The 12,264-nt window shown below is 45.3% G+C and overlaps 27 non-coding genes and 33 pseudogenes across 27 annotated transcripts in view; all 60 read left to right on the forward strand.

Moving 5' to 3' along the window:
• The first annotated feature begins 81 nt into the window (after window positions 1–81).
• LOC142121375 (5S ribosomal RNA) lies at window positions 82–200 on the forward strand (annotated as a pseudogene).
• Window positions 201–282: 82 nt separating this feature from the next.
• On the forward strand, window positions 283–401 carry LOC142117385 (5S ribosomal RNA; annotated as a pseudogene).
• An 83-nt stretch (window positions 402–484) lies between these two features.
• Window positions 485–603, forward strand: LOC142114775 (5S ribosomal RNA; annotated as a pseudogene).
• Window positions 604–687: 84 nt separating this feature from the next.
• LOC142133549 (5S ribosomal RNA) lies at window positions 688–806 on the forward strand (annotated as a pseudogene).
• Window positions 807–890: 84 nt separating this feature from the next.
• On the forward strand, window positions 891–1,009 carry LOC142137207 (5S ribosomal RNA). Its single transcript, XR_012687851.1, has one exon. It is a non-coding gene; the product is annotated as a 5S ribosomal RNA (ribosomal RNA).
• Window positions 1,010–1,093: 84 nt separating this feature from the next.
• Window positions 1,094–1,212, forward strand: LOC142136684 (5S ribosomal RNA; annotated as a pseudogene).
• Window positions 1,213–1,296: 84 nt separating this feature from the next.
• Window positions 1,297–1,415, forward strand: LOC142136664 (5S ribosomal RNA; annotated as a pseudogene).
• Window positions 1,416–1,499: 84 nt separating this feature from the next.
• LOC142116010 (5S ribosomal RNA) lies at window positions 1,500–1,618 on the forward strand. Its single transcript, XR_012682363.1, has one exon. It is a non-coding gene; the product is annotated as a 5S ribosomal RNA (ribosomal RNA).
• An 84-nt stretch (window positions 1,619–1,702) lies between these two features.
• LOC142137297 (5S ribosomal RNA) lies at window positions 1,703–1,821 on the forward strand. The gene has a single exon (XR_012687938.1). It is a non-coding gene; the product is annotated as a 5S ribosomal RNA (ribosomal RNA).
• An 84-nt stretch (window positions 1,822–1,905) lies between these two features.
• On the forward strand, window positions 1,906–2,024 carry LOC142117792 (5S ribosomal RNA; annotated as a pseudogene).
• An 84-nt stretch (window positions 2,025–2,108) lies between these two features.
• Window positions 2,109–2,227, forward strand: LOC142117748 (5S ribosomal RNA; annotated as a pseudogene).
• An 83-nt stretch (window positions 2,228–2,310) lies between these two features.
• Window positions 2,311–2,429, forward strand: LOC142122970 (5S ribosomal RNA). The gene has a single exon (XR_012684354.1). It is a non-coding gene; the product is annotated as a 5S ribosomal RNA (ribosomal RNA).
• An 83-nt stretch (window positions 2,430–2,512) lies between these two features.
• On the forward strand, window positions 2,513–2,631 carry LOC142136314 (5S ribosomal RNA; annotated as a pseudogene).
• An 83-nt stretch (window positions 2,632–2,714) lies between these two features.
• Window positions 2,715–2,833, forward strand: LOC142132358 (5S ribosomal RNA; annotated as a pseudogene).
• Window positions 2,834–2,917: 84 nt separating this feature from the next.
• On the forward strand, window positions 2,918–3,036 carry LOC142126566 (5S ribosomal RNA; annotated as a pseudogene).
• An 84-nt stretch (window positions 3,037–3,120) lies between these two features.
• On the forward strand, window positions 3,121–3,229 carry LOC142136519 (5S ribosomal RNA; annotated as a pseudogene).
• An 84-nt stretch (window positions 3,230–3,313) lies between these two features.
• Window positions 3,314–3,432, forward strand: LOC142116054 (5S ribosomal RNA; annotated as a pseudogene).
• Window positions 3,433–3,515: 83 nt separating this feature from the next.
• On the forward strand, window positions 3,516–3,634 carry LOC142117396 (5S ribosomal RNA; annotated as a pseudogene).
• An 83-nt stretch (window positions 3,635–3,717) lies between these two features.
• Window positions 3,718–3,836, forward strand: LOC142136604 (5S ribosomal RNA). Its single transcript, XR_012687508.1, has one exon. It is a non-coding gene; the product is annotated as a 5S ribosomal RNA (ribosomal RNA).
• Window positions 3,837–3,920: 84 nt separating this feature from the next.
• On the forward strand, window positions 3,921–4,039 carry LOC142116153 (5S ribosomal RNA; annotated as a pseudogene).
• An 84-nt stretch (window positions 4,040–4,123) lies between these two features.
• Window positions 4,124–4,242, forward strand: LOC142115085 (5S ribosomal RNA; annotated as a pseudogene).
• An 83-nt stretch (window positions 4,243–4,325) lies between these two features.
• LOC142123092 (5S ribosomal RNA) lies at window positions 4,326–4,444 on the forward strand. Its single transcript, XR_012684385.1, has one exon. It is a non-coding gene; the product is annotated as a 5S ribosomal RNA (ribosomal RNA).
• An 83-nt stretch (window positions 4,445–4,527) lies between these two features.
• LOC142136315 (5S ribosomal RNA) lies at window positions 4,528–4,646 on the forward strand (annotated as a pseudogene).
• Window positions 4,647–4,729: 83 nt separating this feature from the next.
• Window positions 4,730–4,848, forward strand: LOC142132369 (5S ribosomal RNA; annotated as a pseudogene).
• Window positions 4,849–4,932: 84 nt separating this feature from the next.
• On the forward strand, window positions 4,933–5,051 carry LOC142120537 (5S ribosomal RNA; annotated as a pseudogene).
• Window positions 5,052–5,135: 84 nt separating this feature from the next.
• Window positions 5,136–5,244, forward strand: LOC142136616 (5S ribosomal RNA; annotated as a pseudogene).
• Window positions 5,245–5,328: 84 nt separating this feature from the next.
• On the forward strand, window positions 5,329–5,447 carry LOC142137347 (5S ribosomal RNA). The gene has a single exon (XR_012687988.1). It is a non-coding gene; the product is annotated as a 5S ribosomal RNA (ribosomal RNA).
• Window positions 5,448–5,530: 83 nt separating this feature from the next.
• Window positions 5,531–5,649, forward strand: LOC142115855 (5S ribosomal RNA; annotated as a pseudogene).
• An 84-nt stretch (window positions 5,650–5,733) lies between these two features.
• LOC142112030 (5S ribosomal RNA) lies at window positions 5,734–5,852 on the forward strand. The gene has a single exon (XR_012681119.1). It is a non-coding gene; the product is annotated as a 5S ribosomal RNA (ribosomal RNA).
• Window positions 5,853–5,936: 84 nt separating this feature from the next.
• Window positions 5,937–6,055, forward strand: LOC142116296 (5S ribosomal RNA; annotated as a pseudogene).
• Window positions 6,056–6,138: 83 nt separating this feature from the next.
• On the forward strand, window positions 6,139–6,257 carry LOC142111442 (5S ribosomal RNA). Its single transcript, XR_012680962.1, has one exon. It is a non-coding gene; the product is annotated as a 5S ribosomal RNA (ribosomal RNA).
• Window positions 6,258–6,341: 84 nt separating this feature from the next.
• LOC142136710 (5S ribosomal RNA) lies at window positions 6,342–6,460 on the forward strand. The gene has a single exon (XR_012687519.1). It is a non-coding gene; the product is annotated as a 5S ribosomal RNA (ribosomal RNA).
• Window positions 6,461–6,544: 84 nt separating this feature from the next.
• LOC142123225 (5S ribosomal RNA) lies at window positions 6,545–6,663 on the forward strand. Its single transcript, XR_012684398.1, has one exon. It is a non-coding gene; the product is annotated as a 5S ribosomal RNA (ribosomal RNA).
• An 84-nt stretch (window positions 6,664–6,747) lies between these two features.
• On the forward strand, window positions 6,748–6,866 carry LOC142136485 (5S ribosomal RNA; annotated as a pseudogene).
• Window positions 6,867–6,949: 83 nt separating this feature from the next.
• LOC142114385 (5S ribosomal RNA) lies at window positions 6,950–7,068 on the forward strand (annotated as a pseudogene).
• An 83-nt stretch (window positions 7,069–7,151) lies between these two features.
• On the forward strand, window positions 7,152–7,270 carry LOC142136587 (5S ribosomal RNA). Its single transcript, XR_012687506.1, has one exon. It is a non-coding gene; the product is annotated as a 5S ribosomal RNA (ribosomal RNA).
• Window positions 7,271–7,354: 84 nt separating this feature from the next.
• LOC142111295 (5S ribosomal RNA) lies at window positions 7,355–7,473 on the forward strand. The gene has a single exon (XR_012680948.1). It is a non-coding gene; the product is annotated as a 5S ribosomal RNA (ribosomal RNA).
• An 84-nt stretch (window positions 7,474–7,557) lies between these two features.
• Window positions 7,558–7,676, forward strand: LOC142137218 (5S ribosomal RNA). Its single transcript, XR_012687862.1, has one exon. It is a non-coding gene; the product is annotated as a 5S ribosomal RNA (ribosomal RNA).
• Window positions 7,677–7,760: 84 nt separating this feature from the next.
• On the forward strand, window positions 7,761–7,879 carry LOC142136620 (5S ribosomal RNA; annotated as a pseudogene).
• Window positions 7,880–7,962: 83 nt separating this feature from the next.
• LOC142115634 (5S ribosomal RNA) lies at window positions 7,963–8,081 on the forward strand (annotated as a pseudogene).
• Window positions 8,082–8,165: 84 nt separating this feature from the next.
• LOC142130863 (5S ribosomal RNA) lies at window positions 8,166–8,284 on the forward strand. Its single transcript, XR_012686265.1, has one exon. It is a non-coding gene; the product is annotated as a 5S ribosomal RNA (ribosomal RNA).
• Window positions 8,285–8,367: 83 nt separating this feature from the next.
• LOC142112096 (5S ribosomal RNA) lies at window positions 8,368–8,486 on the forward strand. Its single transcript, XR_012681161.1, has one exon. It is a non-coding gene; the product is annotated as a 5S ribosomal RNA (ribosomal RNA).
• An 83-nt stretch (window positions 8,487–8,569) lies between these two features.
• On the forward strand, window positions 8,570–8,688 carry LOC142137242 (5S ribosomal RNA). Its single transcript, XR_012687885.1, has one exon. It is a non-coding gene; the product is annotated as a 5S ribosomal RNA (ribosomal RNA).
• Window positions 8,689–8,772: 84 nt separating this feature from the next.
• Window positions 8,773–8,891, forward strand: LOC142136745 (5S ribosomal RNA). The gene has a single exon (XR_012687523.1). It is a non-coding gene; the product is annotated as a 5S ribosomal RNA (ribosomal RNA).
• An 85-nt stretch (window positions 8,892–8,976) lies between these two features.
• Window positions 8,977–9,095, forward strand: LOC142137339 (5S ribosomal RNA). Its single transcript, XR_012687980.1, has one exon. It is a non-coding gene; the product is annotated as a 5S ribosomal RNA (ribosomal RNA).
• Window positions 9,096–9,178: 83 nt separating this feature from the next.
• LOC142112106 (5S ribosomal RNA) lies at window positions 9,179–9,297 on the forward strand. The gene has a single exon (XR_012681164.1). It is a non-coding gene; the product is annotated as a 5S ribosomal RNA (ribosomal RNA).
• An 83-nt stretch (window positions 9,298–9,380) lies between these two features.
• Window positions 9,381–9,499, forward strand: LOC142114783 (5S ribosomal RNA; annotated as a pseudogene).
• Window positions 9,500–9,583: 84 nt separating this feature from the next.
• LOC142116373 (5S ribosomal RNA) lies at window positions 9,584–9,702 on the forward strand. Its single transcript, XR_012682434.1, has one exon. It is a non-coding gene; the product is annotated as a 5S ribosomal RNA (ribosomal RNA).
• A 288-nt stretch (window positions 9,703–9,990) lies between these two features.
• On the forward strand, window positions 9,991–10,109 carry LOC142113178 (5S ribosomal RNA). Its single transcript, XR_012681357.1, has one exon. It is a non-coding gene; the product is annotated as a 5S ribosomal RNA (ribosomal RNA).
• An 83-nt stretch (window positions 10,110–10,192) lies between these two features.
• On the forward strand, window positions 10,193–10,311 carry LOC142114330 (5S ribosomal RNA; annotated as a pseudogene).
• An 82-nt stretch (window positions 10,312–10,393) lies between these two features.
• LOC142132870 (5S ribosomal RNA) lies at window positions 10,394–10,511 on the forward strand (annotated as a pseudogene).
• An 84-nt stretch (window positions 10,512–10,595) lies between these two features.
• LOC142136220 (5S ribosomal RNA) lies at window positions 10,596–10,714 on the forward strand (annotated as a pseudogene).
• An 83-nt stretch (window positions 10,715–10,797) lies between these two features.
• Window positions 10,798–10,916, forward strand: LOC142113454 (5S ribosomal RNA). Its single transcript, XR_012681572.1, has one exon. It is a non-coding gene; the product is annotated as a 5S ribosomal RNA (ribosomal RNA).
• An 84-nt stretch (window positions 10,917–11,000) lies between these two features.
• LOC142136733 (5S ribosomal RNA) lies at window positions 11,001–11,119 on the forward strand (annotated as a pseudogene).
• Window positions 11,120–11,202: 83 nt separating this feature from the next.
• LOC142129053 (5S ribosomal RNA) lies at window positions 11,203–11,321 on the forward strand (annotated as a pseudogene).
• Window positions 11,322–11,405: 84 nt separating this feature from the next.
• LOC142113531 (5S ribosomal RNA) lies at window positions 11,406–11,524 on the forward strand. The gene has a single exon (XR_012681598.1). It is a non-coding gene; the product is annotated as a 5S ribosomal RNA (ribosomal RNA).
• An 83-nt stretch (window positions 11,525–11,607) lies between these two features.
• On the forward strand, window positions 11,608–11,726 carry LOC142137333 (5S ribosomal RNA). The gene has a single exon (XR_012687975.1). It is a non-coding gene; the product is annotated as a 5S ribosomal RNA (ribosomal RNA).
• Window positions 11,727–11,810: 84 nt separating this feature from the next.
• LOC142115656 (5S ribosomal RNA) lies at window positions 11,811–11,929 on the forward strand (annotated as a pseudogene).
• An 84-nt stretch (window positions 11,930–12,013) lies between these two features.
• On the forward strand, window positions 12,014–12,132 carry LOC142130984 (5S ribosomal RNA). Its single transcript, XR_012686288.1, has one exon. It is a non-coding gene; the product is annotated as a 5S ribosomal RNA (ribosomal RNA).
• An 83-nt stretch (window positions 12,133–12,215) lies between these two features.
• The window catches only part of LOC142112112 (5S ribosomal RNA), a 119-nt gene continuing 70 nt past the window's right edge, over window positions 12,216–12,264 (forward strand). Inside the window, exon 1 of the ribosomal RNA XR_012681165.1 lies at window positions 12,216–12,264. This exon is cut by the window's right edge and continues 70 nt beyond it. This is a non-coding gene — a ribosomal RNA (5S ribosomal RNA).

Consider the following 12,264-nt stretch of genomic DNA (forward strand, 5'->3'; position numbering starts at 1 on the left):
TTTTTTTGTTTTCTCTTGTTTCGTCTTCCTTCAATGCTGGTTTTGAGATGTATAAGAGATGTAGGTCATTAGAAAAACAATACCTGCAGTCACACCACCCTGAACAAGCCCAATCTCATCTGATCTTGGAAGCTAAACAGGGCCAGGCCTGGTTAGTACTTGGATGGTAGACCACCTGGGAATACCAGGTGCTGTAGGCAGTTTTTTTTATTTTCTCTTGTTCCGGCTTCCTTCGAAGCTGGTTTTGAGATGTATAAGAGATGTAGGTCTTTAGGAAACCAATGCTTTAGCCACACCCCCCTGAACAAGCCCAATCTCATCTGATCTTGGAAGCTAAGCAGGGCCGGGCCTGGTTAGTACTCGGATGGGAGACCACCTGGGAATACCAGGTGCTGTAGGCCTTTTTTTTTATTTTCTCTTGTTCCGGCTTCCTACAATGCTGGTTTTAAGATGTATAAGAGATGTAGGTCAGTAAGAAACCAATACCTACAGCCACACCACCCTGAACAAGCCCAATCTCATCTGATCTTGGAAGCTAAGAAGGGCTGGGCCTGGTTAGTACTTTGATGGGAGACCACCTGGGAATACCAGATGCTGTAGGCCTTTCTTTTTTATTTTCTCTTGTTCCGACTTCCTTCAATGCTGGTTTTGAGATGTATAAGAGATGTAGGTCATTACAAAAACAATACCTACAGCCACACCACCCTGAACAAGCCCAATCTCGTCTGATCTTCAAAGCTAAGTAGGGCCAGGCCTGGTTAGTAGTTGGATGGGAGACCACCTGGGAATACCAGGTGCTGTAGGCAATTCTCTTTTATTTTCTCTTGTTCCGGCTTCCTTCGAAGCTGGTTTTGAGATGTATAAGACATGTAGGTCATTAGAAAACCAATACCTACAGCAACACCACCCTGAACAAGCCCAATCTCATCTGATCTTGGAAGCTAAGCAGGACCGGGCCTGGTTAGTACTTGGATGGGAGACCACCTGGGAATACCAGGTGCTGTAGGCCATTTTTTTTTATTTTCTCTTGTTCCGGCTTCCTTCAATGCTGGTTTTGAGATGTATAAGAGATGTAGGTCATTAGGAAGCCAATACCTACAGACACACCACCCTGAATAAGCCTAATCTTGTCTTCTCTTGGATGCTAAGTAGGGTCGGGCCTGGTTAGTACTTGGATGGGAGACCACCTGGGAATACCAGGTGCTGTAGGCAGTGTTTTTTTATTTTCTCTTGTTCTGGCTTCCTTCGAAGCTGGTTTTGAGATGTATAAGACATGTAGGTCTTTAGAAAACCAATACCAACAGCCACACCACCCTGAACAAGCCGAATCTCATTTGATCTTGGAAGCTAAGCAGGACCGTCCCTATTTAGTACTTGGATGGGAGACCACCTGGGAATACCAGGTGCTGTAGGCCATTTTTTTTTATTTTCTCTTGTTCTGGCTTCCTTCAATGCTGGTTTTGAGATGTATAAGAGATGTAGGTCATTAGGAAACCAATACCTACAGCCACACCACCCTGAACAAGCCCAATCTCATCTGATCTTGGAAGCTAAGCAGGGCTGGGCCTGGTTAATACTTGGATGGGAGACCACCTGGGAATACCAGGTGCTGTAGGCCATTTTTTTTTATTTTCTCTTGTTCTGGCTTCCTTCAATGCTGGTTTTGAGATGTATAAGAGATGTAGGTCATTAGGAAACCAATACCTACAGCCACACCACCCTGAACAAGCCCAATCTCATCTGATCTTGGAAGCTAAGCTGGGCTGGGCCTGGTTAATACTTGGGTGGGAGACCACCTGGGAATACCAGGTGCTGTAGGCCTTTTTTTTTTATTTTCTCTTGTTCCGTCTTCCTTCAATGCTGGTTTTGAGATGTATAAGAGATGTAGGTCATTAGAAAAACAATACCTACAGTCACACCACCCTGAACAAGCCCAATCTCATCTGATCTTGGAAGCTAAGCAGAGCTGGGCCTGGTTAGTACTTGGATGGGAGACCACCTGGGAATACAAGGTGCTGTAGGCAATTCTTTTTTATTTTCTCTTGTTCCGACTTCCTTCAATGCTGGTTTTGAGATGTATAAGAGATGTAGGTCATGAGGAAACCAACACTTACAGCCACACCACCCTGAACAAGCCCAATCTCATCTGATCTTGGAAGCTAAGCAGGGCCGGGCCATGTTAGTACTTGGATGGTAGACCACCTGGGAATACCAGGTGCTGTAGGCAGTTTTTTTTATTTTCTCTTGTTCCGGCTTCCTTCGAAGCTGGTTTTGAGATGTATAAGACATGTAGGTCATTTGAAAACCAATACCTACAGCCACACCACCCTGAACAAGCCCAATCTCATCTGATCTTGGAAGCTAAGCAGGACCGGGCCTGGTTAGTACTTGGATGGGAGACCACCTGGGAATACCAGGTGCTGTAGGCCATTTTTTTTATTTACTCTTGTTCCGGCTTCCTTCAATGCTGGTTTGGAGATGTATAAGAGATGTAGGTCATTAGGAAGCCAATACCTACAGACACACCACCCTGAATAAGCCTAATCTCATCTGATCTTGAAAGCTAAGCAGGGCCGGGCCTGGTTAGTACTTGGATAGGAGACCAACTGGGAATACCAGATGCTGTATGATTGTTTTTTTTATTTTCTCTTGTTCCGGCTTCCTGCAAAGCTGGTTTTGAGATGTATAAGAGATGTAGGTCATTAGGAAACCAATACTATAACCACACCACCCTGAACAAGCCCAATCTCATCTGATCTTGGATGCTAAGTAGGGTCGGGCCTGGTTAGTACTTGGATGGGAGACCACCAATGAATACCAGGTGCTGTAGGCCTTTTTTTTTTATTTTCTCTTGTTCCGGCTTTCTTCAATGCTGGTTTTGAGATGTATAAGAGATGTAGGTCATTAGGAAAACAATACATACAGCCACACCACCCTGATCAAGCCCAATTTCGTCTGAACTTGGAAGCTAAGCAGGGCCAGGCCTGGTTAGTACTTGGATGGGAGACCATCTGGGAATACCAGGTACTGTAGGCTTTTTTTTTTTATTTTCTCTTGTTCAGGCTTCCTTCGAAGCTGGATTTGAGATGTATAAGAGATGTAGGTCATTAGGAAACCTATACCTACAGCCACACCACCCTGAACAAGCCTGATCTTGGAAGCTAAGCAGGGCCTGGCCTGGTTAGTACTTGGATGGGAGACCACCTGGGAATACCAGGTGCTGTAGGCAGTTTTTTTTTATTTTCTCTTGTTCCGGCTTTCTTCGAAGCTGGTTTTGAGATGTATAAGACATGTAGGTCATTAGGAAACCAATACCTACAGCCACACCACCCTGAACAAGCCCAATCTCATCTGATCTTGGAAGCTAAGCAGGGCCAGGCCTGGTTAGTACTTGGGTGGGAGACCACCTATGAATACCAGGTGCTGTAGGCCTTTTTTTTTTATTTTCTCTTGTTCCGGCTTCCTTCGAAGCTGGATTTGAGATGTATAAGAGATGTAGGTCTTTAGGAAACCAATGCTTTAGCCACACCCCCCTGAACAAGCCCAATCTCATCTGATCTTGGAAGCTAAGCAGGGCCGGGCCTGGTTAGTACTCGGATGGGAGACCACCTGGGAATACCAGGTGCTGTAGGCCTTTTTTTTTATTTTCTCTTGTTCCGGCTTCCTACAATGCTGGTTTTAAGATGTATAAGAGATGTAGGTCAGTAAGAAACCAATACCTACAGCCACACCACCCTGAACAAGCCCAATCTCATCTGATCTTGGAAGCTAAGCAGGGCCGGGCCTGGTTAGTACTTGGATGGGAGACCACCTGGGAATACCAGGTGCTGTAGGCCTTTTTTTTTTATTTTCTCTTGTTCCGTCTTCCTTCAATGCTGGTTTTGAGATGTATAAGAGATGTAGGTCATTAGAAAAACAATACCTACAGCCACACCACCCTGAACAAGCCCAATCTCATCTGATCTTGGAAGCTAAGCAGAGCTGGGCCTGGTTAGTACTTGGATGGGAGACCACCTGGGAATACAAGGTGCTGTAGGCAATTCTTTTTTATTTTCTCTTGTTCCGACTTCCTTCAATGCTGGTTTTGAGATGTATAAGAGATGTAGGTCATGAGGAAACCAATACCTACAGCCACACCACCCTGAACAAGCCCAATCTCATCTGATCTTGGAAGCTAAGCAGGGCCGGGCCATGTTAGTACTTGGATGGTAGACCACCTGGGAATACCAGGTGCTGTAGGCAGTTTTTTTTATTTTCTCTTGTTCCGGCTTCCTTCGAAGCTGGTTTTGAGATGTATAAGACATGTAGGTCATTTGAAAACCAATACCTACAGCCACACCACCCTGAACAAGCCCAATCTCATCTGATCTTGGAAGCTAAGCAGGACCGGGCCTGGTTAGTACTTGGATGGGAGACCACCTGGGAATACCAGGTGCTGTAGGCCATTTTTTTTATTTTCTCTTGTTCCGGCTTCCTTCAATGCTGGTTTTGAGATGTATAAGAGATGTAGGTCATTAGGAAGCCAATACCTACAGACACACCACCCTGAATAAGCCTAATCTCATCTGATCTTGAAAGCTAAGCAGGGCCGGGCCTGGTTAGTACTTGGATAGGAGACCAACTGGGAATACCAGATGCTGTATGATTGTTTTTTTTATTTTCTCTTGTTCCGGCTTCCTGCTAAGCTGGTTTTGAGATGTATAAGAAATGTAGGTCATTAGGAAACCAATACTATAACCACACCACCCTGAACAAGCCCAATCTCATCTGATCTTGGATGCTAAGTAGGGTCGGGCCTGGTTAGTACTTGGATGGGAGACCACCAATGAATACCAGGTGCTGTAGGCCTTTTTTTTTTATTTTCTCTTGTTCCGGCTTCCTTCAATGCTGGTTTTGAGATGTATAAGAGATGTAGGTCATTAGGAAAACAATACATACAGCCACACCACCCTGAACAAGCCCAATCTCGTCTGAACTTGAAAGCTAAGCAGGGCCAGGCCTGGTTAGTACTTGGATGGGAGACCATCTGGGAATACCAGGTGCTGTAGGCTTTTTTTTTTTATTTTCTCTTGTTCCGGCTTCCTTCGAAGCTGGATTTGAGATGTATAAGAGATGTAGGTCATTAGGAAACCTATACCTACAGCCACACCACCCTGAACAAGCCTGATCTTGGAAGCTAAGCAGGGCCCGGCCTGGTTAGTACTTGGATGGGAGACCACCTGGGAATACCAGGTGCTGTAGGCAGTTTTTTTTTATTTTCTCTTGTTCCGGCTTTCTTCGAAGCTGGTTTTGAGATGTATAAGACATGTAGGTCATTAGGAAACCAATACCTACAGCCACACCACCCTGAACAAGCCCAATCTCATCTGATCTTGGAAGCTAAGCAGGGCCGGGCCTGGTTAGTACTCGGATGGGAGACCACCTGGGAATACCAGGTGCTGTAGGCCTTTTTTTTTATTTTCTCTTGTTCCTGCTTCCTACAATGCTGGTTTTAAGATGTATAAGAGATGTAGGTCAGTATGAAACCAATACCAACAGCCACACCACTCTGAACAAGCCCAATCTCATTTGATCTTGGAAGCTAAGCAGAACCGGGCCTGGTTAGTACTTGGATGGGAGACCACCTGGGAATACCAGGTGCTGTAGGCAGTTTTTTTTTATTTTCTCTTGTTCCGGCTTCCTTCAATGCTGGTTTTCAGATGTATAAGAGATGTAGGTCATTAGGAAACCAATACCTACAGCCACACCACCCTGAACAAGCCTAATCTCATTTGATCTTGGAAGCTAAGCAGGACCGGGCCTGGTTAGTACTTGGATGGGAGACCACCTGGGAATACCAGGTGCTGTAGGCCATTTTTTTTTATTTTCTCTTGTTCCGGCTTCCTTCAATGCTGGTTTTCAGATGTATAAGAGATGTAGGTCATTATAAAACCAATACCTACAGCCACACCACCCTGAACAAGCCCAATCTCATTTGATCTTGGAAGCTAAGCAGGCCCAGGCCTGGTTAGTACTTGGATGGGAGACCACCTGGGAATACCAGGTGCTGTAGGCCATTTTTTTTATTTTCTCTTGTTCCGTCTTCCTTCAATGCTGGTTTTCAGATGTATAAGAGATGTAGGTCATTAGGGAACCAATACCTACAGCCACACCACCCTGAACAAGCCCAATCTCATCTGATCTTGGAAGCTAAGAAGGGCTGGGCCTGGTTAATACTTGGATGGGAGACCACCTGGGAATACCAGGTGCTGTAGGCCTTTTTTTTTTATGTTCTCTTGTTCCGTCTTCCTTCAATGCTGGTTTTGAGATGTATAAGAGATGTAGGTCATTAGAAAAACAATACCTACAGTCACACCACCCTGAACAAGCCCAATCTCATCTGATCTTGGAAGCTAAGCAGAGCTGGGCCTGGTTAGTACTTGGATGGGAGACCACCTGGGAATACCAGGTGCTGTAGGCAATTCTCTTTTATTTTCTCTTGTTCCGGCTTCCTTCGAAGCTGGTTTTGAGATGTATAAGACATGTAGGTCATTAGAAAACCAATACCTACAGCCACACCACCCTGAACAAGCCCAATCTCATCTGATCTTGGAAGCTAAGCAGGACCGGGCCTGGTTAGTACTTGGATGGGAGACCACCTGGGAATACCAGGTGCTGTAGGCCTTTTTTTTTTATTTTCTCTTGTTCCGGCTTCCTTCAATGCTGGTTTTGAGATGTATAAGAGATGTAGGTCATTAGGAAGCCAATACCTACAGCCACACCACCCTGAATAAGCCTAATCTCGTCTTCTCTTGGATGCTAAGTAGGGTCGGGCCTGTTTAGTACTTGGATGGGAGACCACCTATGAATACCAGGTGCTGTAGGCCTTTTTTTTTATTTTCTCTTGTTCCGGCTTCCTTCAATGCTGGTTTTGAGATGTATAAGAGATGTAGGTCATTAGGAAAACAATACATACAGCCACACCACCCTGAACAAGCCCAATCTCATCTGATCTTGGAAGCTAAGCAGGGCCAGGCCTGGTTAGTACTTGGATGGGAGACCATCTGGGAATACCAGGTGCTGTAGGCCTTTTTTTTTATTTTCTCTTATTCCGGCTTCCTTCGAAGCTGGATTTGAGATGTATAAGAGATGTAGGTCATTAGGAAACCAATACCTACAGCCACACCACCCTGAACAAGCCCAATCTCATTTGATCTTGGAAGCTAAGCAGGACCGGGCCTGGTTAGTACTTGGATGGGAGACCACCTGGGAATACCAGGTGCTGTAGGCCATTTTTTTTTATTTTCTCTTGTTCCGGCTTCCTTCAATGCTGGTTTTGAGATGTATAAGAGATGTAGGTCATTAGGAAACCGATACCTACAGCCACACCACCCTGAACAAGCCCAATCTCATCTGATCTTGGAAGCTAAGCAGGGCTGGGCCTGATTAGTACTTGGATGGGAGACCACCTGGGAATACCAGGTGCTGTAGGCAATTCTCTTTTATTTTCTCTTGTTCCGGCTTCCTTCGAAGCTGGTTTTGAGATGTATAAGACATGTAGGTCATTAGAAAACCAATACCTACAGCAACACCACCCTGAACAAGCCCAATCTCATCTGATCTTGGAAGCTAAGCAGGACCGGGCCTGGTTAGTACTTGGATGGGAGACCACCTGGGAATACCAGGTGCTGTAGGCCATTTTTTTTTATTTTCTCTTGTTCCGGCTTCCTTCAATGCTGGTTTTGAGATGTATAAGAGATGTAGGTCATTAGGAAGCCAATACCTACAGCCACACCACCCTGAATAAGCCTAATCTTGTCTTCTCTTGGATGCTAAGTAGGGTCGGGCCTGGTTAGTACTTGGATGGGAGACCACCTATGAATACCAGGTGCTGTAGGCCTTTTTTTTTATTTTCTCTTGTTCCGGCTTCCTTCAATGCTGGTTTTCAGATGTATAAGACATGTAGGTCTTTAGAAAACCAATACCTACAGCCACACCACCCTGAACAAGCCCAATCTCATTTGATCTTGGAAGCTAAGCAGGACCAGGCCTGGTTAGTACTTGGATGGGAGACCACCTGGGAATACCAGGTGCTGTAGGCCATTTTTTTTTATTTTCTCTTGTTCCGGCTTCCTTCAATGCTGGTTTTGAGATGTATAAGAGATGTAGGTCATTAGGAAACCAATACATACAGCCACACCACCCTGAACAAGCCCAATCTCGTCTGATCTTGGAAGCTAAGCAGGGCCGGGCCTGGTTAGTACTTGGATGGGAGACCACCTGGGAATACCAGGTGCTGTAGGCCTTATTTTTTTATTTTCTCTTGTTCCGGCTTCCTTCGAAGCTGGATTTGAGATGTATAAGAGATGTAGGTCTTTAAGAAACCAATGCTATAGCCACACCCCCCTGAACAAGCCCAATCTCATCTGATCTTGGAAGCTAAGCAGGGCCGGGCCTGGTTAGTACTCGGATGGGAGACCACCTGGGAATACCAGGTGCTGTAGGCCTTTTTTTTTATTTTCTCTTGTTCCGGCTTCCTACAATGCTGGTTTTAAGATGTATAAGAGATGTAGGTCAGTAAGAAACTAATGCCTACAGCCACACCACCCTGAACAAGCCCAATCTCATCTGATCTTGGAAGCTAAGAAGGGCTGGGCCTGGTTAGTACTTTGATGGGAGACCACCTGGGAATACCAGATGCTGTAGGCCTTTCTTTTTTATTTTCTCTTGTTCCGACTTCCTTCAATGCTGGTTTTGAGATGTATTAGAGATGTAGGTCATTAGAAAAACAATACCTACAGCCACACCACCCTGAACAAGCCCAATCTCGTCTGATCTTGGAAGCTAAGCAGGGCTGGGCCTGGTTAGTACTTGGATGGGAGACCACCTGGGAATACCAGATGCTGTAGGCCTTTCTTTTTTTATTTTCTCTTGTTCCGACTTCCTTCAATGCTGGTTTTGAGATGTATAAGAGATGTAGGTCATTAGAAAAACAATACCTACAGCCACACCACCCTGAACAAGCCCAATCTCGTCTGATCTTGGAAGCTAAGCAGGGCTGGGCCTGGTTAGTACTTGGATGGGAGACCACCTGGGATTACCAGGTGCTGTAGGCAATTTTTTTTTATTTTCTCTTGTTCCGACTTCCTTCAATGCTGGTTTTGAGATGTATAAGAGATGTAGGTCTTTAGGAAACCAATGCTATAGCCACACCCCCCTGAACAAGCCCAATCTCATCTGATCTTGGAAGCTAAGCAGGGCCGGGCCTGGTTAGTACTCGGATGGGAGACCACCTGGGAATACCAGGTGCTGTAGGCCTTTTTTTTTATTTTCTCTTGTTCCGGCTTCCTACAATGCTGGTTTTAAGATGTATAAGAGATGTAGGTCAGTAAGAAACCAATACCTACAGCCACACCACCCTGAACAAGCCCAATCTCATCTGATCTTGGAAGCTAAGAAGGGCTGGGCCTGGTTAGTACTTTGATGGGAGACCACCTGGGAATACCAGATGCTGTAGGCCTTTCTTTTTTATTTTCTCTTGTTCCGACTTCCTTCAATGCTGGTTTTGAGATGTATAAGAGATGTAGGTCATTAGAAAAACAATACCTACAGCCACACCACTCTGAATAAGCCCAATCTCGTCTGATCTTGGAAGCTAAGCAGGGCTGGGCCTGGTTAGTACTTGGATGGGAGACCACCTGGGAATACCAGGTGCTGTAGGCAACTTTTTTTTATTTTCTCTTGTTCCGACTTCCTTCAATGCTGGTTTTGAGATGTATAAGAGATGTAGGTCATTAGGAAATCAATATCTACAGCCACACCACCCTGAACAAGCCCAATCTCGTCTGATCTTCAAAGCTAAACAGGGCCATGCCTGGTTAGTAGTTGGATGGGAGACCACCTAGGAATACCAGGTGCTTTAGGCAATTTTTTTTTTATTTTCTCTTGTTCCGGCTTCCTTCAATGCTGGTTTTGAGATGTATAAGAGATGTAGGTCATTAGGAAACCAATACATACAGCCACACCACCCTGAACAAGCCCAATCTCGTCTGTTCTTGGAAGCTAAGCAGGGCCGGGCCTGGTTAGTACTTGGATGGGAGACCACCTGGGAATACCAGGTGCTGTAGGCCTTATTTTTTTATTTTCTCTTGTTCCGGCTTCCTTCGAAGCTGGATTTGAGATGTATAAGAGATGTAGGTCTTTAGGAAAGCAATGCTATAGCCACACCCCCCTGAACAAGCCCAATCTCGTCTGATCTTGGAAGCTAAGCAGGGCCGGGCCTGGTTAGTACTCGGATGGGAGACCACCTGGGAATACCAGGTGCTGTAGGCCTTTTTTTTAATTTTCTCTTGTTCCGGCTCCTACAATGCTGGTTTTAAGATGTATAAGAGATGTAGGTCACTAAGAAACCAATACCTACAGCCACCCACCCTGAACAAGCCCAATCTCATCTGATCTTGGAAGCTAAGAAGAGCTGGGCCTGGTTAGTACTTTGATGGGAGACCACCTGGGAATACCAGATGCTGTAGGCCTTTCTTTTTTATTTTCTCTTGTTCCGACTTCCTTCAATGCTGGTTTTGAGATGTATAAGAGATGTAGGTCATTAGAAAAACAATACCTACAGCCACACAACCCTGAACAAGCCCAATCTCATCTTATCTTGGAAGCTAAGCAGGGCCGAGCCTGGTTAGTACTTGGATGGTAGACCACCTGGGAATAACAGGTGCTGTAGGCAGTTTTTTTTATTTTCTCTTGTTCCGGCTTCCTTCGAAGCTGGTTTTGAGATGTATAAGACATGTAGGTCATTAGAAAACCAATACCTACAGCCACACCACCCTGAACAAGCCCAATCTCATCTGATCTTGGAAGCTAAGCAGGACCAGGCCTGGTTAGTACTTGGATGGGAGACCACCTGGGAATACCAGGTGCTGTAGGCCATTTTTTTTTATTTTCTCTTGTTCCGGCTTCCTTCAATGCTGGTTTTGAGATGTATAAGAGATGTAGGTCATTAGGAAACCAATACCTACAGACACACCACCCTGAATAAGCCTAATCTCGTCTGATTTTGAAAGCTAAGCAGGGCCGGGCCTGGTTAGTACTTGGATAGGAGACCAACTGGGAATACCAGATGCTGTATGATTGTTTTTTTTATTTTCTCTTGTTCCGGCTTCCTGCAAAGCTGGTTTTGAGATGTATAAGAGATGTAGGTCATTAAGGAACCAATACTATAACCACACCACCCTGAACAAGCCCAATCTCATCTGATCTTGGATGCTAAGTAGGGTCGGGCCTGGTTAGTACTTGGATGGGAGACCACCTATGAATACCAGGTGCTGTAGGCCTTTTTTTTTTATTTTCTCTTGTTCCGGCTTCCTTCAATGCTGGTTTTGAGATGTATAAGAGATGTAGGTCATTAGGAAAACAATACTTACAGCCACACCACCCTGAACAAGCCCAATCTCGTCTGATCTTGGAAGCTAAGCAGGGCCAGGCCTGGTTAGTACTTGGATGGGAGACCATCTGGGAATACCAGGTGCTGTAGGCCTTTTTTTTTATTTTCTCTTGTTCCGGCTTCCTTCGAAGCTGGATTTGAGATGTATAAGAGATGTAGGTCATTAGATAACCAATACCTACAGCCACACCACCCTGAACAAGCCCAATCTCGTCTGATCTTGGAAGCTAAGCAGGGCCAGGCCTGGTTAGTACTTGGATGGGAGACCACCTGGGAATACCAGGTGCTGTAGGCAGTTTTTTTTTATTTTCTCTTGTTCCGGCTTCCTTCGAAGCTGGTTTTCAGATGTATAAGACATGTAGGTCTTTAGAAAACCAATACCTACAGCCACACCACCCTGAACAAGCCCAATCTCATTTGATCTTGGAAGCTAAGCAGGACCAGGCCTGGTTAGTACTTGGATGGGAGACCACCTGGGAATACCAGGTGCTGTAGGCCATTTTTTTTTATTTTCTCTTGTTCCGGCTTCCTTCAATGCTGGTTTTGAGATGTATAAGAGATGTAGGTCATTAGGAAACCAATACATACAGCCACACCACCCTGAACAAGCCCAATCTCGTCTGATCTTGGAAGCTAAGCAGGGCCGGGCCTGGTTAGTACTTGGATGGGAGACCACCTGGGAATACCAGGTGCTGTAGGCCTTATTTTTTTATTTTCTCTTGTTCCGGCTTCCTTCGAAGCTGGATTTGAGATGTATAAGAGATGTAGGTCTTTAGGAAACCAATGCTATAGCCACACCCCCCTGAACAAGCCCAATCTCATCTGATCTTGGA

This window comes from Mixophyes fleayi, chromosome 1 (genome assembly GCF_038048845.1).
Source record: "Mixophyes fleayi isolate aMixFle1 chromosome 1, aMixFle1.hap1, whole genome shotgun sequence".
In the NCBI taxonomy this organism is placed as follows: domain Eukaryota; kingdom Metazoa; phylum Chordata; class Amphibia; order Anura; family Limnodynastidae; genus Mixophyes; species Mixophyes fleayi.